General features: G+C 36.1%; 1 protein-coding gene across 4 annotated transcripts in view; it reads left to right on the forward strand.

Moving 5' to 3' along the window:
* Positions 1-8,944: 8,944 nt before the first annotated feature.
* Positions 8,945-25,929, forward strand: part of TFDP2 (transcription factor Dp-2) — a 149,917-nt gene continuing 132,932 nt past the window's right edge. For 2 of the 4 annotated variants that reach the window (XM_074298445.1, XM_074298450.1), the window contains exon 1: positions 8,946-9,344. The gene's annotated coding sequence lies outside the window, so the exon portion shown is untranslated. Of the gene's footprint in view, positions 9,345-25,929 lie in introns of all 4 variants that reach the window. The other 2 variants (XM_074298448.1, XM_074298447.1) reach the window with 2 other exon arrangements.

Raw genomic sequence — 25,929 nt, forward strand, 5'->3', positions numbered from 1 at the left:
CAGGTACAGCTAGACCACCTTCACTTAATTTTTTTTTCATTACTTCCCTTGAGATTCTCGACCTTTTGTTGTTCCATATGAATTCTGTTGTTATTTTTTCTAGGTTATTTAAATAGTTTCTTGGAAGTGTGATTGGTATAGCACTAAATAAATAGAGTAGTTTAGGGAGTATTGTCATCTTAATTATATTCCCTCAGCCTATCCAAGAGCACTGAATGTCTTTCCAATTATTTAAATCTGACTTTATTTTTGTGGCAAGTGTTTTGTAATTTTGCTCATAAAATTCCTGACTCTCCTTTGGTAGATATATTCCCAAATATTTTATACTATCGACTGTTATTTTGAATGGAATTTCTCTTTGTATCTCTTGCTGTTGGATTGTGTTGGTAATGTATAAAAATGCTGAGGATTTATGTGGATTTATTTTGTATCCTGCAACTTTGCTAAAATTCTGAATTATTTCTAATAGCTTTTTAGCAGTCTTTGGGGTTCTCTAAGTATACTATCATGTCATCATCAGATGCTAGCACTGTGCTCTGGGACAAATCATTTATTCTATTTTAAAATGTATGTATTTATTTTTAAAATTGACTTTTTAAAATGTAAGTTCCAAGTTCTCTCCCTTCTCTGTCCAGTTCCTCTGAACATACACTGAGAAGACAAGCAATATTATATCAATTATACATGTGAAATCATGCAAAACATTTCCACATTAGCCATGATGCAAAAACAAACAAACAAAAACCCCAAGAAAAATAAAATGAAAAAAATTATACTTCAGTCCGCACTGAGAGTTCATCAGTTCTTGAGTTCTTCAGAATTGTCATGGATCATTTTATTGATTAGAGTAGAAGTTATTCACAGTTGATCATTGTTACAATATGCTGTTGCTATGTACAATGTTCTCCTGGTTCTACTGATTTCACTTTGCATCAGTTCATTTTAAGTCTTCCCAGATTTTTCTAAAATAATCTTGCACATTATTTCTTACAACAATACATTCTATCATAAACAATTCTATCACAATTATATAACTTTTTCTGCTATTCCTCAATTAATGGGCATCTTAGAAAAGTCATTCTTTAACTTGATTATTCATTTGAAAAGTGGTAACAATAATCCATTATTGCTCATCTCACAGAATTATCAAGGATCAAATGAAATAATGTCATATACTTTGTAAAACCTTAAAGAATTATATGAATGTGAGGTTTCAGGGGAAACTTACATACATATATATAGAGAGAGCACTGCAAACCAGCATATAAGAGATTTTCACATTAAATATCATCATGGGTGTGTTTCTTGATAGTCATTTTGATACTCTTTTTGTGGCATTCTCACTTTGTCCCACCCTCAGATGTACTCTGATGTTGCTGTTGAGAAACGTGAACTTTTGGATTAGTGGAGCCAAATTGGTAAAGAAAAGGCAGCTACTCACCCGAGTTTTCTCACAGCCCCATCCAAACACTTTAAAATAATGCTGTAAAATCATTCCTGGAACAGTGGAATGATGGTGTGAGAAGGTCTGCAGGAAAGGTTTATTGCAGGTGGAATAGTTTGCAGACCAAACCAGGATCAGACCTTGGTAGTCACTGAATCAACATAGATTGCTACAGAGCCCTCAGACCACAGACAGGAAGGCAGTTGAACAACTGATCAGGAGATTAGAGGGTCTATTTGCTGGCACTGGGAGCAGCACTCTATTGCTCTGCATCACAGTCCTGGGTGGCATTCCCAGGGCAAGCACACTGGAGTTTGTGACCACAGTGACAGGGATCCTCAGGGCAAAAAAGAATGCTTGTGATCATTCTTGCACATACAGGTCCCTTTCCATGCTTTAAAATCTCTTTGGGATATAAGCCCAGTAGTAACACTGCTGGATCAAAGGGTATGCACAGTTTGATAAAAAGTTACTATAGTGACAAGGAATCTCAAAATACTCAGAAAATAACAAAGTCAAAGCTCAAATGTCCAAACCCTCCAAGAAAAATATGAATTTGTTTCAGACCTTGGCAGAGTTCAAAAAGTCTTTGAAAATTAATTAAGGGAGGTAGAAGAAAAATTGAAAAGAGAAATAAGAGTGATGCCAGAAAATCATGAAAAAAAAAAAGTCAACAGCTTGGGAAAGGAGCACAAAAAATGTGGAAGAAAACAACACCTTAAAAACAGACTATGGTATATAGCAAAAGAGGTACAAAAATCCAATGAGGAGAAGAATAACTTGAAAAGCAGAATTGGTCAGATGGTAAAAGAAGCCCAAAAATTCACTGAAGAGAAGAACTCCTTAAAAGTAGAATTGGCCAAATGCAAAAAGAGGTACAAAAGCTCACTGAGGAAACTGATTCCTTAAAAATTAGAATTGAGCAAAAGAAAATGAATGACTTTATCAGAAATCAAGAAACAACAAAACAAAACCAAAAGAATGGAAAAAATGTGAAATATCTCACTGGAAAAACAACTGCACTGAAGAATATATCCAGGAGAAATAATTTGAAAATGATTGCCTCATTATTAGGGCAGTTAAGAATTCTGAAAGTTATGATGAAAAAAAGAGCCTGGACATCATCTTTCAGGAAATTATCAAGGAAAATCCCCCTGATATTCTAGAACCAAGAGGACAACATAGAAATTGAAAGAATCCACTTATCACCTCCTGAAAGCCAGTTCCAAAATGAAAATTCTAGAGCACCCAGGTCAAGGAGAATACTGCAAGCCAGAAAGAAACAATTCAAGTATTGTGGAACTACAGTTAGAATAACACAAAATTTAACATATTTTACATTAAAGGAGAGGAAGGCTTGGAATATAATCTTCCAGATGGCAAAGAAATTAGGATTACATTCAAGAATCACTTATCCAGAAAAACTGGGTATAATCATTAAAGGGGGGAAATGCATATTCAATGAAATAGGATTTTCAAGCATTCTTGATGAAAAGACCAGAGCTGAATAGAAAATCTGACTTTCAAATACAAGACTCAAGAAAAGTAAAAAAAGATAAACAGGAAAGGAAAACCATAAGGGACTTAATAAGGTTAAACTGTTTACATTCCCCAAAGGAAGGGGTAGAATGGAATAAATTATCTCACATAAAAGAAGCAAGAAAAAGGGAAGAGAGAGGTAGGGAGGGGAGTGAATGAATTTTACTCTTAACCGAAATTGGCTCAAAGAGGGAATAACATGCATGCTCAATTGGGTATAGATCCATTTTATATTACAGAAAAGTAGAAGAGAAAGGGCATAAATGAAGGGGGATGAATGAAGGAAGGGAGGACAGACAGATTGAGATGATAGAAGCAAAATATTTTTGAGGAGAGATAGGGTAAATAGAGATATTAGAATAAATAGGGGAAATAGGATGGAGGGAAATATATTTAGCAATCAAAACTGAGAAAAAAATTTCAAAGTAAGTTTTTCTGATAAAGACTTTGTTTCTCAAATATATTGAGAACTAAGGCAAATTTGTAAAAATCGGAGCCATTCCCCAGATGATAAATCAAGAGAAATGAACAGTTTTCAGATGAAGTAATCAAGGTTATTTATAAGCATATGAGAAGGTACTCTAAATTGCTACCAATTGGAAGAAAGAAAATTGAAACAATTCTTTCAGAATCCTTATTTTCCTATCATCTTGTCTGTGAAATGAACCTTTCCTGATCCTTTCAGTAGTTAAGAGTCTCTTTCTCTTTGAATTATTTATGTACATGTTAGATCCTTCTAATAAAGGATACAACAGTTTGTGTGTGTGTGTGTGTGTGTGTGTGTGTGTGTGTGTGTGTGTATGTAATCATGCCTTTTAAACTGGCTAAAAGGACAAAAATAGAATGACAAATGTTGAAGGAGATGTGGGAAAAATGAGACATTAATACGTTAATGGTGCAATTGTGAGCTGACTCAACCATCTTTAGAACAATTTGGAATTATGTCAAGAGGACTATATGCATACAGGGCCACTATTATCCAAAAAGAGATGAAAAAACAAAAGGAGAAATGAATTATATGTATGGAAATGCTCATAGCAGCTCTTTTCTGGTAGTGAGGAGTTTGAAATTGGAAGGATAGTCATTAATTAGGAATGGAATACTCTTATGTTATAAGAAATGATGAGCAAGATGCTCTCAGAAAAACCTAGATTTATATAAACTGATGCAAAGTGAAATGTACTGTGTACCAAGTAACAGCAATATTGTAAGATGATTAGCTATGAATGACTTTGCTATTCTCAGTAATACAATGACCCAAGACAAGTCTGAAAGCATTATGATGAAAAATGCTATCCAACATCAGAAAAAAGAACTGATGGTGTCTGAATACAGATTGAAGCATACTTTTAATTTTTTTTTGAGGGTTTTTTTGGTCTGTGTTTTCTTTCATAGAATGATGATTAATAAGGAAATATGTTTTGTATGGCTACATGTCATACCTATATTAAATATCTTGCCTTCTCTGTTGGGGAGGGGTGGAGGAGGAGAGAATTTGGAATTCAAAGTTTTAAAAATGAATGTTAATTATAAAATACTAAATTGATTTGAAAAAAAAGGATGAGGTTTTTTTAGGGGAAAGAAGACTGCATTGTACAAGTTTGTTCCTAAGGAAACAAATCTATCATTCTCTCACTCTGAATCAGATTGTAAATTACTAGAAGAAAGATTAAGGTAGCTTAGAAGAATATTTTCTTAACTCTTGTTCAGATATCAGCTTTTCAACAAATGTTAATAAAGCCTATCTATGTGCAAGGAACTGTCCTAAGAGGAGAGATCTGTGATTTAGGACATATCTCTGGCTATATAAGGACTGGGTTGGATAGGGGAGAAAAGAAGCAAGTAGCTCAGTGATGGAAGCTTTTATAATTCAGTCTTGCCTGACTGTTTCAGATTTCTCTTCTATAAATGAAAATATTTGCACCTCTTGCCTCAATAGGTTGTGAAAAATGCAGTAAATAAACCATAATGTGCTATATAACTGAACAATAATAAAGATATTTAAAAAATCTTTTCTTGTCTCAAAATATATTTATTGAGTGAAGCAATAAGGAGAAAATGAAAAATTTGTCTGTTAAAGGAAAAACCCTTGTTAATTGTGAAGCTAATTTTACATTACTGGGTCAAAATTGGCACAAGGTACCTATTTAGGAACTTTTAAATGTTATATTAATTTTTCTCTCTTCTCCACCTCAGAAAACCTTATGCAATTTACTTTTTTTCTAGAGGGTTTTTGGAGTCCCTTTTTTTCTAAGTACATTTTAAAGTACAACTAGCTTTGCTTGCTGTGGAACTAGCATCTACAGGATTTTATGGCTTACCTTAGTTAAGTCATGGAAATTCACTGCTAGATTACTGATACAAAGAAGGAAATCTTACATTCCCTGTTTTTTTGTTTTGTATTGTGTCTGAGAATATTGCATGGAAAATATTTAAATTGTTTTTTTCCAAGTTATTTTGCTTAAAAGATTGTTGGATTTAGCAGATTTTGAATGAAAACAGACACAATCTTAAACAAAGTAATATCTTCTCTAAACTTGCCTTCCCTTCTGCTCCCATTTCCTTTTCTGTTGAAGACCATCATATTCCCAGTGATTGTAATCTCAGTCATCAGCCTTTATTTCTAATTTCTCATCAAATTCTGTAGCTCTGACTTCCATATCTTTCCCTTCTTTTCTCTTTTATCCACATCTTTTTAGCTCACCTACACAATTGTTAGCTCCTAATTAGTTTTTCTGTTTCCAGTCTCTCTCATTTCCAATCCATTCTCCAGAAGTATATTAAAATTATCTTCTTAAGACACCAGTATGACCACATCATCTCTCTGCTCAAAACCTTGCAGGAGCTTCTGACGACCTTTAGTACAAAGCACAAACTTCTCTGCCTGGCATTTAAGGTTCTCAACCAGCTGGTTCCAATCTCCTTTTACAGTCATATTTTGTATTGTTCTCCTCCTTGTTTCTGTAATCCAGGATCCACTGAATGAGTCTATTTGCTGTTTCTCAGATGCAGCATACATCACCTGCCTTCATGTACCCACACAAACTCTCTCTCACATTTGAAATTCACTTTCATCCAAACCTTTCAGAATCCTTATTTTCTGGCCATCTTCTCTATGAAATGAGCCTTTCCTGTTCCTTCCAGTGGTTGTCTTTTTCTCCTTGAATTACTTATGTACATGTTAGATAGAGCCTTCCAGTAAAGGATACAACAATATACTCTGAGCAGAGGACACCACACTGTGGGACAGGTATTGTGCATCTCTAGTATCTTGCACAGTGTCTTTCACATAGGAATGTTTAAAATGCTTGTACTGAATTGCCTTATAGAGGTTCAGTAAATTTTTCTTTTCTATTTTTCTGCTGAGGCAACTGGGGTTAAGTGACTTGCCCAGGGTCACACAACTAGGAAGTGTTAAGTGACTGAGGCCAAATTTGAACTCAGATCCTCCTGACTTCAGGGCTGGTGCTCTATCCACTGTGCCACCTAGCTGCCCCCCAATAAATTTTTCTTAATGAAAATGAAACAATGATTGCTTCAGCATCTATGTACTTAATTTTTTTTTACAATACCGCCTTATTTTTCAAAATATATGCAAAGATAGTCACTCCTGTAAAATCCTGTGTTCCATATTTTTGTCCCTTTTCCCCCACCTTCTCCCTCCCCACCTAAGACTCCCTGTCTTATAAGGCAGTAAGTAATCCAATACAGGTTAGACATGTTAGATTTCTAAACATATTTGCACATTTAATATTCTGCACAAGAAAAATCAGATCAAAAAGGGGAAAAATGAGAAAAACCAGCAAATGACAAACAACAAAGATGAAAATACTGTGTTGTGATTCACAGTTCAGTCCTCATCATAGTTCTCTCTCTGGAGCATCTGTGTATTTCAAAATTGTTTGAGGCAACATTTATTTGATATTATTTAGCTTTCAACTCCTTTGACTTTACTTGTTCATTCTGCTTCTTGAAAGAATGTTTAGCTCTGGGAATTATGTTTTAAGAGGAATATTGATAAGCCACAGTTGTCCAAAATGATGAGGGAAACGCAAAAGCAAACCTCACAGGAACAAAACCACACCAAAATAAAGGTGGTTATGTAGTCTGGAGAAAAGAAAATATATGATGGATGCGATCAGTCATCAAACATCTCAGAGAATGAGAACCAGGGATTAATTTACAGAGAGGTTGACTTCCGCTCAACAGAAGGAAGAAATTTATCACTTTTAGAGTTGATGAAAATGAAGTGGGCTATTTCTTGCAGTAGCTGAGTTACTCAGTACTAGAGCTGTTTGTTCAAGAGACTAGAGCAGGGGTTCTCAAACTACGGCCTGCGGGACAGATGCAGCCGCTGAGGACGTTTATGCGGCCTGCCGGGTTATGACAAAATCAGACCAGAAGTGACGTTTGACCTAAACTCAAGTTAGCAGCTCACATTTCCGGCACTGGACTCATAGTTTTTGTTTTTACTATAGTAAAACAGTCTGAGGGACAGTGAACTGGCCCCCTATTTAAAAAGTTTGAGGACCACTGGACTAGAGGATCCCCTTGGAGAATGTTATAGAGAGAATTCATGGGTGGGAGTTTGGGCTGCCTGGCTCCTGAGATCTTGTTTGTATTTAAAAGTATGATTCAGTTATTCTGGATGTTGTCCTCATGCCCTTTCTTGGTATGAGGAAAAATCCAAAGTTTATTCAACCCCACTCCACCCAGTCTGATTTACTTATTTTCTTCCAACAACAATTGAATTCGGTCTGTGAGGTTCCTTATTTGGATCAGTTTTCTGTGGGGCCGCATTCCAGGCTCCTGGGGTATGAATGGTTTGGAATAGGCTGGTCCCAGTTAGGTTTTACCTGTGTGGAGAAGGAAGTTTGGTGCAATTGAATATATAATTTTTTAAAATATTCACCCTCCCATCAGAAAGCAAGTTCCTTGAGGACAGATAACTCCGTTGTACACAGTCCCTGGCACCCGAGCTGATGCTTAAATGCTTGCTGGTAGACTTCTGGAACTGGAGGCTGAAAGACCTGAGTTTAAATCTCACCTTAGAATTTTCTGTTTCTGTGCTCTTGGGTAGGTCACTTAAACCTCTCTCAGCGTCAGATTCTCCATCAATTTGGGCCGTTGAGGATCCAAATGAGACTTGATCTTTGATTTGATTTGTTTTATTATCAGTATTTATCATTTTTATCTATCTCATTATGTTTATTATTTCATCTATTTATCATTTGATTTGTAAAGCACTCTGCAAACCTTAAAGCGCTAATAAATGTTAGCCATCGTATTTATTATTGTTGGCTAGTTTTATTATTTTTTATTTGACTAGATTTATTATTTGGGCAAATCCTATCAGCATCAGGTTCTAATGTGAAAAAGTGAAGTTTGCAAAGCGCCTTACAGGTGCCATCACATTTTACAGGCGTGATTAGTAGATGCAGGTCATATTGTGCTCATTTTAGAGATCGGGATGAATTCCCTTGCCCTAGTAGTGTACGCACGTGTTATGGGAGTGATGTGCACAGGGAATGTCCAAAGCGGGATTTGAATAGTATTCCTGACTCCAGGCCCGGGGCGCCGCCCTTTGCACCATCCCGCAGTCTCCTTCCCTTTCCTAGGAACGAATTGGAATTTCCTGCGGGAAATCTAGAGGCCTGGGCAAGCCAGGGACCACGTTCTTTTTGGCCCTTCCCTACAGGCGGAGCTAAATTCAGGCCCCACCTCTAGCGCGCTTTCTCATAGGCTCCGCCCCCTCCGACTGTCACCTCGCGGTTAGGGCTCGGGCGGGACTTTCGGGCACGCCCCCTTGCCCACCCCGCCTTCATAGGGAAGCCAGGGGGCGTGGTTTGTTTACACCCTGCACGCATCGCCAGCCAGACCAATGAACGAGCAGCGCCGCCTGACGTCACGCGGCCAGGCGGCCAACCGCAGCGCGCAGTGCCCAGCCCCCGCCAAAGCTCGCGCGGGGGAAGAGACTGGATAGCTAAGCCGGGCCCCGAAGACGAGCGCCGGCGAGGTGAGAGGAGCAGGTGGGCCGGAGTCGGGCTCGGACCACAACTACTGCTTTCCATTCTCGGCTTGGGGGCCGAGGAGAGTCTGGGGCGGAGGCGGGAGCAGGGCCGCGCACGCGCGCGGGCGGGCACGAGGCTCCCGGAGGCTGCGTGCGCACGGGCGGCCGGTCTCGCGGGCTCTCGAGCCCCTGCGCCTTCGCCCCCGGCCCCCGGGGGATGAGTCCGCAGACCGCCAGCGGCCCCAATCCAGCCGAGAAGCGGCCGCGGCGCTGGTTCGCCTCCTCGCCCTCTTCCCCTCGCGGACCGGTGGCGTTCCTCGCAGGCCGCCTTCTCTACAGCTACGCTGGCAGGTAACGTATCCCTTCCCCCTCAGCGCTCGATCCTCGCGCGAGCGCGGCAGCGCCGTGGGGTTGCCGTGAATGGGGGGCGGGTGCCCGAGGAAGTAAGCCCCTGATTCCTCTTCCCCTCTCTAACTCCCTCCCCAGCGGTGGACTAGGGGCGGGACCAAAATCCTCTCCCTCGAGGTTGGGAACCCCCTTCCCCCCCTCCCGCGTGCCCTTCTCCTAGAGAGCCACATTTCCACGAACGCTGCCCCTTCCTTCCTTCCCCTGAGCGGGACGTAGCGCGCGTACGCGGGGTCTGAGATCTGGGACCCTCCCCCCCATCCGGCCCCCTGCAGTGTGGAGCGTAACCTGGGCTCTGGTGCCTCCCCTTCCATTCGAGACCCTTCCCCCATCCACGATTCCCCGAACGTGACTCGGATGTCCCCCTTTTTTTATTAAGAGGCGAGGCGCTTACCCAAACGGAAGTCATTCCTTTTCAACTGAATTTCTGGGTCCAGCCCTTTCTCAACCACTAAAACCCAACAATCACAAAAAAGAGAGGGCATCTTCTTTTCCATGAATTCCATGAGTTCCAGAGCATTCAGCTCCGAGAGACCTCTGAGATCTTCCCCATAGAAAACGAACCAAATGTGATCCATATCAACCTTAAGGCTTTGTAACCGGGATCTCCCGGAATATCTGCTGAAACCTTCCGAGGGCTTTGATCCTGTGTTCTTACACTCCCTGGAAAAGTCCTCGGCTTCCTTTCTTGGTTCCCCCACCTTTCTCCCCGCCCTGTGAAAGTGGAGTATTATAGTCATAATCTGATCTCTCTTCAAATCATTTCCTGTACCACTTACCACTCTGACTGTTCTCCAGCAACTGACTGATAGAGGTTAGGGTTGAAGGATGAGCTTCAGATTCATCCCCTCCTTTTACAGGTGAGGAAACTGTTGCCTCGAGAGACAGAACAGAATGCGTGCTCAAGGTCACAGGGTGCAAATGGAAAGTTCTGCTTTCCAATCCAACACTCTAATCTGGAAATAATAGTTCTATCATCATTTTAAAGGTGGACAGAACCTTAGAGGTCCTCCAGTCCAGGCCCCTCATTGTACAGATAAGAAAACAGGGCTAGTGAAGGCCACGATTTGTCCCAGGTTAAGCTGTGGTGCAGGGTCTAAATCTTATGTTAACTAAAAAAAAGAGGGAAATTAATCATAGAATTTACAGCTTGAAAGGACCTTGAAGATCCATAAGTTTACATCCTCACTCCCATGGAAAATGAATTTAGTGTTATCTATAAATATTAAAGTATTATAAACTCATATTTAATGCTGTTCCCAAGCAGCAAAGCAAATAACTCTCATAGTCAGGAAAGCAAAATGCAGATTGTTTCTGTTATTTCTCCTAGACTTTCTTAGAAGCTGGTATGCTGTTTGTTAGCAAACTGTCTTCTTAGAGATTTATGTAATATGTATTTTTGTGAAATGTGTCTTGTATTTTATAATTATAAAATAGTGGACATTTATTAAGTACTTTGACATTTGCAGATGAAACTTTAGACTTGTAGATTTTTTTTTTGGCAGCCAAAATTATTAAGTTTTTGTTATTTATCACATGGTCTTATGTCTGAAGCTAGATTTTGGTCTGAATGTTTTTACATGCATAGCAACATTTTTTTCTGATTTAGGACTTAAAAATAAGTTCCATAAGTCTGTAGGGCTCAGTAAGTTCTTCCTTTATTTTCTCTGTTGATGTTAGGAACAAATATAAATTTGTTAGAAGGAAACTATCTAGACCAAACCCTTCATTTTACTGATGAGGAAGCTGGCCTAAATAGGTTATAATTGCTTAGTCAGCATCACATAGATAATATTAGTTATTGTAGCCGTGTGATTTGTGTCTTTTTTTTTTTTTTTTTTAACATTATTATGAGTTCTCTGGACACCTGTAGATTTTTCCTTTACAGCCAGAATTCTTAAAATTGAGATTCACATATAAAATCTCTGCTGCCTTAATAAATGGAAAATGGTTGCTTATTACCCAAACTGTAATTAGTAGTATTGGTCATAGTGATAAAATGTAGATTAGTAGGCACCGATTAAACCCTATACCTTTGAAAATTCAAAAGGTTCTTTCATGACTATGTATTTTATAACACACATTTGAAAATTTTTTTTTCCCTCATAAGACTTCATTCAATTGATGGTCATCCTGTAGAATGCTATCTGTCCAACTTTGTAAGGATCAAAGGCAGTAAGAATTAGTATTAAGTTTTGGAAGTGTGGGTTCCAAGCAGACTTTAATTTAAATGTTCACTAATTTCTGATTTGGGTGTTACCTTAAGTACGTGGGGTGTTGTCTTAAATCTGTTGTGATATTTTAAACACTTAGATGTTAGAATATGTGTTTAATATTTTTGAAAACTTGACAAGCCCATTCATTCTTTGAGGCTATATGTATGCAATTTTTTTGAATTGAGAAGAGTGATCTGAAGAATGTATATCAATTCTAGATTATCCATGGGACTGTTCAAGACCACATCAATCACATCAGCAAATATTACTTTCAATTTATTTGGGACATTATTATCTTTATTTAACACGTTTTTGATAGTATATTATTAAAAACTTATTTCAGTCTGAAGTATAGAAGAAGTAGGGATAGAGTGTTGAGAGTTTCTCCTCTGAAACCAAAGCATTGTCTTCCTAATTCCTGGGAAAATGTGAGAATGTCTGACAACAAACAGGAAAAGTTCTTTGTCTAGGCTTGTATTTTGTGCTTAGATATGTTGGCAGTATCTAAGATTAATAAGAAATTAAACAGAGAAATTCAGTTCAATAAGCATTTTGAATTTTAATAAACACTTTAATAACAGTAGCATTTCTATATTCAAAATATAATAGAATAAGGAAATTGTATATCAACTTGTTTTTCCTTTTAAAGTAATTGTCTTTCAAAGCTGTCATTGTTTACTTTCTGGTCTTCCTTCTGATCTTGTCTATGCATTTTTAAATGTGATTCTTTCCCTTTCTTACTTTTTTTGGGCCTTCCATTTCTCTTTTCCCCCTCCCCAATCCCTTCTCCCTACTGCATTACAAATAAAACTCATGTAATAAGCATATCAGACAACAAAGACCAGGAAATTTGAGTTGGAATGTTGTGTTTGGGGAGCAAGTTGGCAATTTGGCTAGAAGGTAGTAACTTATTTTGGGGATAATCATTTTGAAGAAGGATAGATTTGCAATTGATTATGAAAGACAGACAGCAAGATAGCTAGACACAGCTCAGCCCATCAGAGGAGTTCAGAAGGGAGAAGGATAGTTGTGCTATGAATAAGGAGAAAGGGGATGGATGTAAGAGATTTAGAGATGGAATTGAGAGGACTTGGAAGCTAATTGGATATGGAGTTGTAGTGATGGAGAGGAAAGGATCAAAGATAACTGACAATTTCAATGAGGGTAGCTTGAAGAACAGAGGTTAATTAGGAGGTGGGCAAAAGGAGGACAAATTAATTCTATTTTGGAAATATTGAATTGTAGGTCCTATTGGGGCAGCAAGAAGGAGATGAGGGCTCATTGTATAGATTTGGGAGAATAAAGATAATAGATGAACCCATTGAAGCTCATGAGATCAACAAAGGGGGCTGAGTAAGAGAAGAGCTCAAGATAGAGAAAAACCAGTGAAAATGGCTTACTATCATTTCATTTCATTCTTGGTTATGTTATCAGTGTAGCTATTCTTATCTTTTTTTATTAGATTGTGAATTTGTCAGATATTTTATTAAAATGCAAGATATGAACAATTTCTGGATTATCTCCTTATTTAGTCATTTTTCAGTTATGTTTGACTCCTCATGATTCCATTTGGGGTTTTCTTGACAAATTATACTAGAATTTCCTTCTTTATTTGTCTTTTCCTTCTCCAGATTATTTTGCAGATGAGGAAATTGGGGTAAATGGGGTTCAGTGACTTGCCCAAGTCACAGCTAGGAAGTATCTGAACTCAGGTCTTCCTAACTGCAGGCCTAGTTCTCTCTCCAGAGGACTCTGGATTATCCACTAAAATGATACTGTGTGCCTGTATCATGTTTAAATGTTTTTAAATGATATTAAAGACTTGCATGTATCCTGATGTAGATAAGAGTGCTGAAGTGTGGCAGGAAGTCTTGAGTTCACTTTCCACTGACACTGATTAGGTCTGTGTCCCTTAACCATTCTAAGCCTTAGTTTTCTCAATAAAAATGGATATAATGAAAACTTACTTCACAGGCTTGTTATTAAGATCATATGAGATATATAAGAATTTTGTAAAAACAAAAGTGCTATTTAAAGTCAGCTCTTATTTTTATTAAGATACATTTCAAGTTTAGCTATATTTTTGTAAATTGGTTGAGTCATAACTTATGTGCTGTATGGCCATGTCCTATGGACATTGAATAGGTAACAAATACCTATTTCATATGGCTACTGTTAGGCTACTTAAACAAAATATTGTGAATATTAGATACTGATTACTTTAGTCTGTTAACAACCCAACCACTTGTAGCATATCATTGTGCCAGATGATGGGAATAGAAAGATAGAAATGAAATTATTTTTGTCCTCAAGGAGCTTACATTTTATCAGAAATGACATGTACATATATGTATATACAAAATAAATATTAGGTAATTTTAGGAGAGAGTCATTAACAATTTGAGATAAGCAGGAATGGCCTCATGTAGGAGGTACCACTCAATCTTAACTTGGAACAAAGCTCGTGATTCATTTATATTATGTAGTTAGAGCAAATTATATACTCTACTCTGTTATCTTGATTTAGAAAAAAGAACTTGTAAGATTACGTGGAAAATGTGCACAATAAACCTTCGTTCCAGTAAACTGGAATGAAAAGAGATCAACTGAAACTGGTTAAGAAAATAAAGAAGAATAACAGAAAATAGAAAACAGGACTGCTAACTAGACACCTTGAGTCATTAGAAACAAGATGCAAAGATGCCATTGCTGATAATGTTTTTATTCATGGCAGCAGACATAAGTGACAGGTAGAAAAGTGAACAACAAATTAAGATAAACTCTAGTAATCTGTATCATCCCACTTGCAAGAAGCTGCAATGATCTGTGTTCAGTGCTCAGACTAAGAAGTTAGGAAGGAAGGAAACAAACATCTACTATGTGTCAAATACTGGGCTAAATACTTATAGAATAGTATTTCATTTGATCCTTGCAACAACCCTGGGAAGCCTAGGTATTGTTATTTCCATTTTACTGTTGAGGAAACTAGGGTGCACAAATTAATGTAACTTGTCTAAGGCCACACAAACACCAAGTGTCTGAGGCTAGATTTGAACTCTCAGGTCTCTGTGACTCCAGACATATTGTTCTCTATTCACTGCACCAAACAAAATAACTTCCCAGAACTTCAGATTACATAAGACAAAATGCTAACTAAGAACCCAGAGATTACCTCTAGGGAAAAAAAAAGGCAACAACACTGTCTGAAGAAGTGCTTAATTTGAAAAGTTCCAGTCAGGAGAAAGAGCTTTAAATATAAAGAAAAGAAAATTAATCACATGAGACCATTCTGGATTTATGAGAAACTGTAGGAGGAAATGGAATAAAATGTTCTGAAGAGCAAAAGAACTCAAGATGCAGTCCCTACAAACTTGAACCCGACCCTAAATAAAAAAGATGCACTTTGAATAGGAAAAAAGGTGTTCAAAAATTTCTAGGAAGAAAACCAAATCTTTTAAAAATTTTTTCTTAAAGCTTTTTATTTTCAAAACATATCTATAGATAATTTTTCCACATTAACCCTTGCAAAACCTTGTGTTCCAATTTTTCTCCTTTCCTCCCATCCCTCCCCTAGATTGTAAGTAGTCCAGTATATGTTAAACATGGTAAAATATATGTTAAATCCAATATATGCATACATGTTTATACAATTATCTTGTGTGTACACAAGAAAAACCAAATTAAAAAGGAAAAAAAAGAAAGATAATAAATAGCAAGCAAACAATAACAAAAAAGGTGAAAATGCTGTGTTGTGATCCACATTCAGTCCCCATACTTCTCTCTCTGGGTGTAGATGGCTTTTTCCATCACAAGTCTATTGGAACTGGCCTGAATCACTCCACTGTTGAAAAGAACCATGTCTGTCAGAATTGATCATTGTATAATCATCTTATTGCTGTGTACAATGATCTCCTGGTTCTACTCACTTCACTTAGCAGCAAACCTCTCTGAAATCATCCTGCTGATCATTTCTTACAGAACAATAATATTCCATGAATATTCCATATTCATATACCATAACTTATTCAGGCATTCTCCAACTGATGGGCATCCACTCAGTTTTCAGGTTCTTGCCATTACAAAAAGAGCTGCCACAAACATTTTTGCACATGTGGGCCCCTTTTCCTTCTTTAACATCTCTTTGAGATATAAGCGGGGTAGAAACACTGCTGGATCAAAGGGTATGCACAGTTTGATAACTCTTAGAGAATATTTTCAAATTGCTCTCCAGAATGGTTGGATTAGTTCACAATTCTACCAACAATGCATTACTGTCCCAGGTTTCCCACATTCCTTCCAACATTTGTCTTTATCTTTTCCTGTCATCTTAGTCAATCTGAGAGGTGTGTAGTAGTAGCTTAGAGTTGTCTTAATTTGCATTTCTCTGATCAATAGTGATTTAGAACACCTAGAAAAATAGATCTTAAGAAATTATTTACTTCTTAATCACTCCGGACAACAAAAATATAAGGAGAATAAACAATAGAGCAGCAACAACAAAATAGCAAGATAGACCATTAAGAGTTTTTTTTTTTCTCCCCTAAATGTTCATGAGGAACTGAGGATAAAGCTGAAGTTAAAAGTTATGGGGGGGGGGAGCAAGCTTGAAAGATCATGAGCACAGGACACTCTACCTATAAGTGATTCATTATTATTAAATTTTTTTTGGTGGATTAACAAAATGAAGGAGTTAGTGGAAAAGGACAGAAATGAAAGAAGATAGAGAGGAATAGTGATGTGCCCTTCTCAAATCAAAGGCCTACAATGAAGCTACTATAACTTCCAAAGCTTCTCTGGAAGAAGAGAACCTACAGAAGAATGAGTGAAGAAGCAAAGAAAGGGATGGAAAAGGAGAAAGAGAGAGAGACCTTGTGAGGCAAATAGAGGGAAAACAACTTGTGGGTGACAAGGAGATTGGGAAGATTTGTATTGTAGATCAGCATCTTATCTGTCAACTGCAGGAATTGGTATTTCTAAGAGTGAAGCCCCCCCAAAAAAGGGAGGTACAAAGCAATTTAAAAACTCTTTAGAATAGGAAATCCAAAATAGATACTTCTAAATTTTAATTCCATGAGAAATACAGAGAATAAAAGACTAAATGAATCAAAATAAATAAATAAAAAGCCTAGAATGACAGGAAGGAAATGAGGGAAAGAAATTCTTTTTTTAGAAAAATGCATAGAAAACAAAATAAGAAAACTAATGAACAAAAACAAATTGAAAGGGAAGAGAAGTAGAGGGAGGATTCTTCAATATTTAACTGAGAGGGAAAAGATTGAAAAAATTAACTAGATAAAGGCAAAAAAAAAAAAAAAGCAAAATTCTAAAACTAAGGAAAGGGTAACAGGTATCCTAGGGTGAAGGGAAAAGTGTCTGTGAATTACCTTAAAATAAATTAAGATAATTGAAGAGATAATAGAGGGAAGAAAGGGAAAAAAAATCCTCCAATATAAGGGACAAATAAAGGAAAGGAAAATAAAACTGTAATATAACTTTATGTTTAGACCATATGAATGGTCTAAACAGTGAATTAAATAACATGAAAAATATTGATTGTATAAGAATACCCTCTCCATAATCTCTTTCTTACAAAAAAAAAAAAGTTTTAAAAGCAAAAATATACACAATAAAAGCAAGGGATTAGGAAAAAAAATACCATATATCCATTTAATTTTTAAAAAACAGGAATTGCAATTAATGTTATCAAAGCAAAAACAAGTATTTAAAAATATAAAAACAAATAAAATTATGTTATACTGAAAGGAGCCATAAAGAAACCAATAATATCAATATGCCTCAAATGCCTTAAACATCCAAGTTCATAATGGTAACATTAATTGAGCTACAAAAAAACATAGTAACACAATAATATTACTTATCTAAAACCTCTTTAGGTTTTAGAGAAGGCTAAGAGAAGGATATACAAAAGGGAAAATATAAAACTGAGTACATTGTTAAGAGAAAGTAGAGCTAAAAGACTTATAGCATCTTCTAAATGGCACTGCTAAAGAATTTATGTATTTCTCAGAATTATGTAGAATGTTTTACAAAATAATTGTTCACATATTGGGATATAGGACTATTGCAAACAAATATTAAAAAACAGAAATAATAACATAACAAAAATAGTAATCAGTTCTTGGAGCATAAACAAAGTACACAGACCCAGATGGAAACTTAAAACATTGAAATCTTAAAGAGTTGATTGAAGAACAAGTCATAGAAAAATAATTATGTAAAAGAAATGATAATAACGAAACAGCACCAAAATTACTGAAATCTAACAAAAGCAGTCCTTATATGAAAAATCATAAACCTACAAACATTAGCAAAACTAGAAAAATATATTAACTAATTATGCATTTAAGATAGAGAGCAAAAGAAATGTGTAAAAATGAGAGGAGGAATAAATTTCAAGGAAAAAAGCTATAGAAATGATCTAACAAAAAGCTGGTACTTTGAAAAGTCTAATATAAATGATAAGCCTTTAGTCAATCTGATTAAAAAGAAGAGGGTAGAAAATCAATTGAAATAGCGGATAAGCAAGGTAAAAATCACAATAGTAGAATCTATTATGTAGTCATATGCTAATAAAGCTGAGAACACACACAAAAAATACTCAAATTAACACAAAATCATATAGAGATCTTACATAATCTGATCCTAAAAAAGGAAACAGAAATAGCTGTAAAGGAACTCTTGATTCTGATGGATTCACAAGAGAATGCTATCAGAATTCTAATGAATAATTAATACCTATGTAATACAGATTATTCTAAGAAATTGAGAAAGAAAACAATCTACTGGAATCCTTTTAGGAGGTAAATATCTTCTCCTATTAGGAAAGAATAAAACACAGTAGAACTAGAGACCAATATCATTAATGAACAAAAACTTTTAAACAAAGTCCTGTCAAACGAACCACAATTATTTATCTAGGAAATTGTTGAGTATGATCAATTGGATTTATACAAGGGATGCAAGATGATTTAACATTCGGAAAACAATTAGTATAATTGATAACACTGAAAAAACAAAAAACAACATACGATTATTTAATATCTATCTAATTATTTAATAACACATGTGGAAAAAAGCCTTTGAGAAAATATAATAATCACTTATTCTAAAAACTCTAAAGTATAGACATGGAGGGATCTTTTAAAATATATACACATATATGTATATATTTATATTCACCTGTCAATATATGGATATATATTGTATATATGCATAAAGTGTTTAAAACCTAAAAGTATCATGCGCAATAGGGATATACTTGAACCTTTTCTGATAAATGTAGATATAAAGCAAAGATGTCTACTCTCCCCATTATTATTCTGAACATACTAGCCATAGCAATGAGATAAGAAAAAAAAAATTAAGGCATAAAAATACATAGGAGGAGATAAAACTATCACTGATGATATTATGGTTTATTTAGAAAATTTTAGATATTTAACAATGTTACTAACAAAAAGGTAATAGCTTCAACAGAGTTGCCTGCTAAAAATTCAACCTTCTAAAATCAACTTCTTTTTTGTGTAATAATAGCAAAATCCAAGAAACAATAATAGAAAGGAAAAAACCCCATTCTAAATAACTACAAAAATGCTTAAAGTGTCTGAGGATCAATTGTACTAACTTACATAAAGATTTGTTTAACAATTGCAAAATGTTCCTTGAAGAAATAAAGAACTACTTTAATAGGTGGAGGAAAAATATATAGTGTCCATGGTTGTTCTGTGCCAGTTTAATAAAAATAACAAAATTACAATAAAGTTAATTTATAATTTCAATGTTATAGTAAACAAATTAATAATAATTAGTTTGGAAAAAACAAAATTTAAAATATCACTGGAAATGATGAACAAAGATAGAGACACAGAGGATACTTGTACTTTCAAACTGTTTTAAAGTAGTAGTTATTAAAATCAGTGTTTACAAAATAGAAAGTGGATAAGTAGAACAGAATCTACAATAAAGAATGAAAACCAATAAGCAACTTTGCCTGATAATACAAAAAAATAATGGAAAGATCTGCATGAACTGAAGCAGAGTGAAGTGAGCAAAGTCCAAAACTTCCCAAAATAGTAACACAGTGAAAATGGAAAGAACAACCCCTCCCTTACAAAAAAGTGAATGTTTCAGAATTATAAAGAATAAACATGGTGTGAAAAAAAATATTGTAAGAAGCCACTTTTACCTTATCCCTTTGTAGAAATGTTACACGTTACACATATTTGCAGTCTTTTTCAGAGAATCATTTATGATGATTTTTTTTCCTTTTTCTCCTTAAATAAAAATACTATTTAATAATACTATTGGTTATATGAATTGGCTTTCTGAGAGGGAGAGTGATACTGAAGGAAACTATGGTATAAACAAAATCAATAAAGATCATTTAAAAAAAGACAACTTCTTTATTTCTCTCCATGCATATGTGCCACTTTAGTAAATTACTATATATACACACACATATGTTTGGGAGCTTTTGGTGTGTATATATATATATATATATTTTATATAGGAAATGCTTATGGTTTAGGGCCGGTAATATTTTGGGTATTTGAATTTTAGTCTTGTAAGCCTCAGAAATGGTGACCATTCACCTTCTCTCTAATACTAAACCTTGTGTGTGCCTCCCAATGTATCCAGGGCCATCTCCAATTGTTGTGATCTATATCTTGCCACTGGACCCAGATGGCACCAGAGGAGAAAATGAAGCAGGTGACTTTACCCAGCCTTTTTTCACTTACATCTAGTTCACTTGCATGTCTTGGCATCCCTCCCTGATGTCTTGGTCTTCCTCAAGAATGAAGGACAAACATAAACCCCACTGAGACCTAATTGGAACTGACCAGTAGGGCAACATAGCTATTTTCTTTCCTTTTCTTCCCTTCCTTTCCCTCTGTCCATATAGGATATCAAACTCTTACTTGGGGGTGCTCTGCTCAACAAATGTCTATTTTGATCACAGAAAGCTTGCGAGGTGTCTTGGGGACAAGCACCATGCCTTAAACTCATATCACTCTTGCTCTCATCCATTGATCAAACAATAGGTTGTATAGGAAATTGGGTGGGAGGGACAAGCCCCATTTGGTCATTGTTTGGGCACTAATTCTATCATAGTGAATGTAAATAGCAACAATTTCTGAGGGTCTTCCCCTCCAGGAATGATGATGATAATGATGAAGATAGAGACCATTCTCAGATTGAGTTTTGTCTCAAAGTGAGACCTTTTTTTTTTTTTTTTTTTTTAAATAATTTTTATTATATATATTTTTTATAATATTATCCCTTGTATTCATTTTTCCAAATTATCCCCCCCCTCCCTCTACTCCCTCCCCCCGATGACAGGCAATCCCATACATTTTACATGTGTTACAATATAACCTAGATACAATACATGTGTGTAAATACCATTTTCTTGTTGCACAATAAGCATTAGATTCCGAAGGTACATGTAACCTGGGGCAGACAGATATTAGTGCTAACAATTTACATTCACTTCCCAGTGTTTCTTCTCTGGGTGTAGCTACTCTGTCCATCATTGATCAACTGGAAGTGAGTTGGCTCTTCTTTATGTTGAAGATTTCCACTTCCATCAGAATATATCCTCATACAGTATTGTTGTTGAAGTGTACAGTGATCTTCTGGTTCTGCTCATTTCACTCAGCATCAGTTGATGTAAGTCTCTCCAGGCCTCTCTGTATTCCTCCTGCTGGTCATTTCTTACAGAGCAATAATATTCCATAACCTTCATATACCATAATTTACCCAACCATTCTCCAACTGATGGACATCCATTCATCTTCCAGTTTCTAGCTACAACAAAAAGAGCTGCCACAAACATTTTGGCACATATAGGTCTCTTTCTGCTCTTTAGTATTTCTTTGGGGTATAAGCCTAATAGCAGCACTGCTGGGTCAAAGGGTATGCACAGTTTGATAACTTTTTGGGCATAGTTCCAAATTGCTCTCCAGAATGGCTGGATTCTTTCACAACTCCACCAGCAATGTATTAGTGTCCCAGTTTTCCCACATCCCCTCCAACGTTCATCATTATTTGTTCCTGTCATCTTAGCCAATCTAAGAGATGTGTAGTGGTATCTCAGAGTTGTCTTAATTTGCATTTCTCTGATCAGTAGTGATTTGGAACACTCTTTCATGTAAGTGGATATAGTTTCAATTTCTTCATCTGAGAATTGAAAGTGAGACCTTTTAAAGACTATAGCTTAAAAAGGCCAAGATTTCTCCATTGTATCCAGGGCCATCTCCAGGTGTTCTGATCTATATCTTGACACTGGACTCAGATAGCTTCACAGCAGACAGTGAGGCTGGCGACTTTACACAGCCCCTCTTACTTATTAGTTCACTTGCATATCCTAGCATCACGCCTCTAATGTTAATGGTCTTCCAGAAAGAAGGGCAGGTAACAATAGCTTCCTTGGGTGCTTATCATGCTGACCCTGTAGCTCAGTATCTCTTCTCTGCTTTGTGTCCACCCTTTCTCTCTTTCCCATTACTCTGTCATTTTTCTTTGGGGAGGTGTCTGAAGAGTCAAGAAAAGATGTGCCAGAGGGAACTGAAATTAGGCCAGTTGATAACTGGAAACTAGGCATTAGGAAAAGTTTCTGAAGAGCAGGTTAGTGTAGTTGGGAAGAGCACTTCAGCTGAAGCCAGAAGTTTGCGTCCAGCTCTCACCTACCAGAAATTGTGGCCATAACCAATTACTTAATTTCTTAGTCTCAATGTCTTCATCTGTAAAGTGTCCTTTCTTTTTCACATGAAAGTGCTTTGTTTGTAAACCTTAAAACATATTTGAATATGTTAAAATTCTTATTGTCATTGATGTGCATTTTTGGTCCCTTATTTTGAGGGAAACTTCATTGTTATCCTCATCATTCTCAATAATAATGATAGCAGCTAACATATAGCAATGAGATTTGCAAAGCATTTTACATAAATTGAATTTGATCCTATATTTATACTGTAAATATATTTTGAAATAAGACAATATTTTTCATGTTACTGCATGGGTCTTGCTTTGGTATTTTACAAATTAAGTATCTCTGATAAAGGGCAATAAGAGATATTTGGTGGACTTATGGAATCTATGAGGCTAATAAGCAAGTTAGCTCACTTTGTAAATGGAAAATCTTTTCTGTCCTTTAGAGAGATTTCAGATCTTAAAGAGTAGTAAATATCCAAAGGGCCTTCAAAGTCCTGTGAATTACTCTCTAAATCACAATATCAGTTGTTTAGATAAGACAATTTTATGAAGAAACTTGAAATTCTTCAGTTTCCCAACATCCCTAGCTTTATCATTTTTTTCTCTAATACTCCATGTTATTCCTTTTTTTTTTTAAAGATTACAAACTTAATAATTTCATCAAAATGTGAATAAATATCAAAATAAAAGTAAGATTCTACACAAGACAGTTATAATTTAGCCATGTAGAATCAAAAGAATTTATAAGCAACATGTTCTTTATCAACCTCCAGATCTGGTGATGGTTTCCTTGCCAATTGTAAAAAAGTTTATTTAGTTCATTAAGTTTTTATTAAGTGTATACTATAGTTAGGCCCTGCCATCAAGGAACTTCTGTTTTATTGGGGATGCAATCATTACATAAGCAAATACTGTATAAGATAATTGGAGGGAGAGAATAAGAGCAAATAGGGGATTCAGCAAAAGGCTTTTTAATAGTGATTCCTGGTAAGAATAGGGAAGATAGGATTTAGAAATCGAGAAGAAAAAGCTGAGAGGAGATAACTGAATTCAGGTGATAGCGGGTGGTTAGGTTTGACTGCAGCAGAAGGTATAGGAATAGGAGGTTAGGCCAGACCCAGACTGTGAAGGCTGGAAATCCCAAGCGGAGGAGTTTGCATTTTATCCTGGTAGTAATAGGAAGAGGCTGACATGCTTTAGCAGTACAGATTTGCTAAATGCCAGAAAATGAACTGGGAAAAGGAAATGCTTTGTGGCAAGGAGATTAGGGAAGGGGAACACAACCTGAGGATGCTGTTGAAAAAGAGTTGAGAGAATGGGACAGTTGAGTCATAAGTGAGTAGAGTCAAGAATATCTGAAGGTACTTCCTGCCTCAGACACATATTAGTTATATTATCCTGGCATTTTATCTTTTTGAGCCTCGAAGCTCCCTTCCAAATAAGACTATAGAAAAAAGAAGTTAATAATTAGTTTTAACAAGACTTGGCAACTGATTTGGCTGATAAAAGGCTTCAGGGGGAGTGACGAGTGGAGGATGATTTTTGGCTACAAAGCTGAGTGACTGGAAGTTTGGTGGTTTCTCAGATAAAAGATAGTGGAGTTTGAAGAAGAACGGGCATAATTTGGAATTCTGTTTCTGATATGTTGAGTTTCAATGGATTTCTGTGGGATAACCAGGTAGAAATATCCAGTTTTATCCAGAGATAAGGATGAAATGCTTAGTTTGGGAGCCATCAACTTTGAATTGTTAATTGAGACCATGAAAACAGAAGAGGAGGTCCTTCTGAATGGAGCTGTGGTTCTTAACATGAAGTTCAGGAGTTTGTGATTAGAATTCAGAGAGGTCCGTGAACTTGGAATAGAAAAAGATTGCATCTTTATTTCAATTAGTTTCATTTTTAATCTTTTTGTATGCATTTACAAAAATTATTAAACTTACTTATGGGGTCTTAAGGCAGCTGATAAACTAACAAAAGAGGCTAAGGAGTGATTTGGATAGATCCGAAGAGCACCTGGAGAGAGGCAGAGCTAAGAAAAGTAGTATCTAGGTGAATAACTAGGGTATAGAATGAGGTGATAATAATTTCAAAAGTTTGAGAGATTTTAAGAAGGATGAGGACTGAGAAATTACAATAGTATTTAGCAATTGAGATCCCTGGTTATCTTGGAAATAGTTTCAGTTCTCCTAGTCTTCCATTATTTAAAAACAAATTTATTTAAATCTTAAAATAAAGCATTACTTTTATCTTCTCACTTTTGGCTTACTTTTTCAACTCCTTGCAGTCTGCCATCCAATCCCACAATTCTACCAAAACTGTCTTCTGTAAGGTTTCTAGTTAAAATTGAAGTTAAAGAGGACTTGGATTTGAATTCTGCCTCTGATAGTTGGGCAAATCTATTTGTCTCCATTTCTTTATTTTTTTTTAAATTAAGTGACCTCTAAGGATCCCTGTAATTCTTAAGTCTATCATCTTATAATACAGTTTCCCCAAACTAATGTTGGTTTTTTCATTTCTAGTAAACTTAGCCAGTATTTTATCATATGGCTCAGGAGTGCTCTCTGGTGTCAAAATAAGATAATTTCAAAGCCTATACTCTACTACTGTCAAACCTATGGATATGCTATCACCTGAATTCAGTTAATCGCTTCTCAGCCTTTTCTTCTCATCTCTACCTTTCTAAATCCTTATCTTCCCTTAAATTTAGATTTAACCTGGAATCACTATTAAGAAGCCTATTGCCGATTTCCCTCCTTGCTATTGTTCTCTCCCTCCTCCTTCCTGACTTTCAAAGACAAAGTATTTATTAAGTGCCTGCTATGCAACAGAGAACTAAAAGGAAAGCAGATTATTTAGAGCTTTAAAAGGCAGAGGATTTTTATTCAATAAATGCCAGGAGGAAATCTGTTAATTTTTATATTGTAATAGAGTTTGAAGGACCCTTGTTGAGTTGTTTTTCAGTAGTGTCCAATTCTCTGTGACTCTGGGGTTTTCTTGGCAGAGACTAGAGTGGCTTGACTTTCCTTGGTCCTACAGCTAGTGTTTGTTTGAAGTCAGATTTGAACTCAGAAAGGTGAGTCTACTTGATTCCAGGCCCACACCTGGCTGCCCATTAATGGGACCTTAGAAGTCCTCTAAAATAATTCTTTTGTAGACAATAAAACTGAGGCCCAGAAAAGTTTGATATCTTGGTAATTATTAGTAAAGCTAATCTAAGAATTCTGAGTGGTTCTTTCCATTGTGTTTTGTTGCTTCTCTTTAACAAGCAATTTTTGACTATCTCTTACCAGCAAGACATTCTTCTGGGTATTAAAGGAAGTATAAAGATGAATAGAAGATGGCTTCTGACTTTATGGGACTTATACATTAATTTAGTAAGGTTGATAAACACCTAAAATTTGAGGTAGAATTTGATAAATGTATAATGTAGGCACAAAGTGCTCTGAGTTTGCAGAGATTCCATGAGCAACACCAACATAGTAAAGAATTGAGATGCAGGTAGCTAACATACTAAGGATATCTTATTTACTTCCAAGGGAATAAGAGTCACAGAGCATTCTTGGGATCATCTATCCAGCCAT

The sequence above is a fragment of the Sminthopsis crassicaudata genome, chromosome 3 (genome assembly GCF_048593235.1).
Source record: "Sminthopsis crassicaudata isolate SCR6 chromosome 3, ASM4859323v1, whole genome shotgun sequence".
NCBI classification, from domain to species: Eukaryota; Metazoa; Chordata; class Mammalia; order Dasyuromorphia; family Dasyuridae; genus Sminthopsis; species Sminthopsis crassicaudata.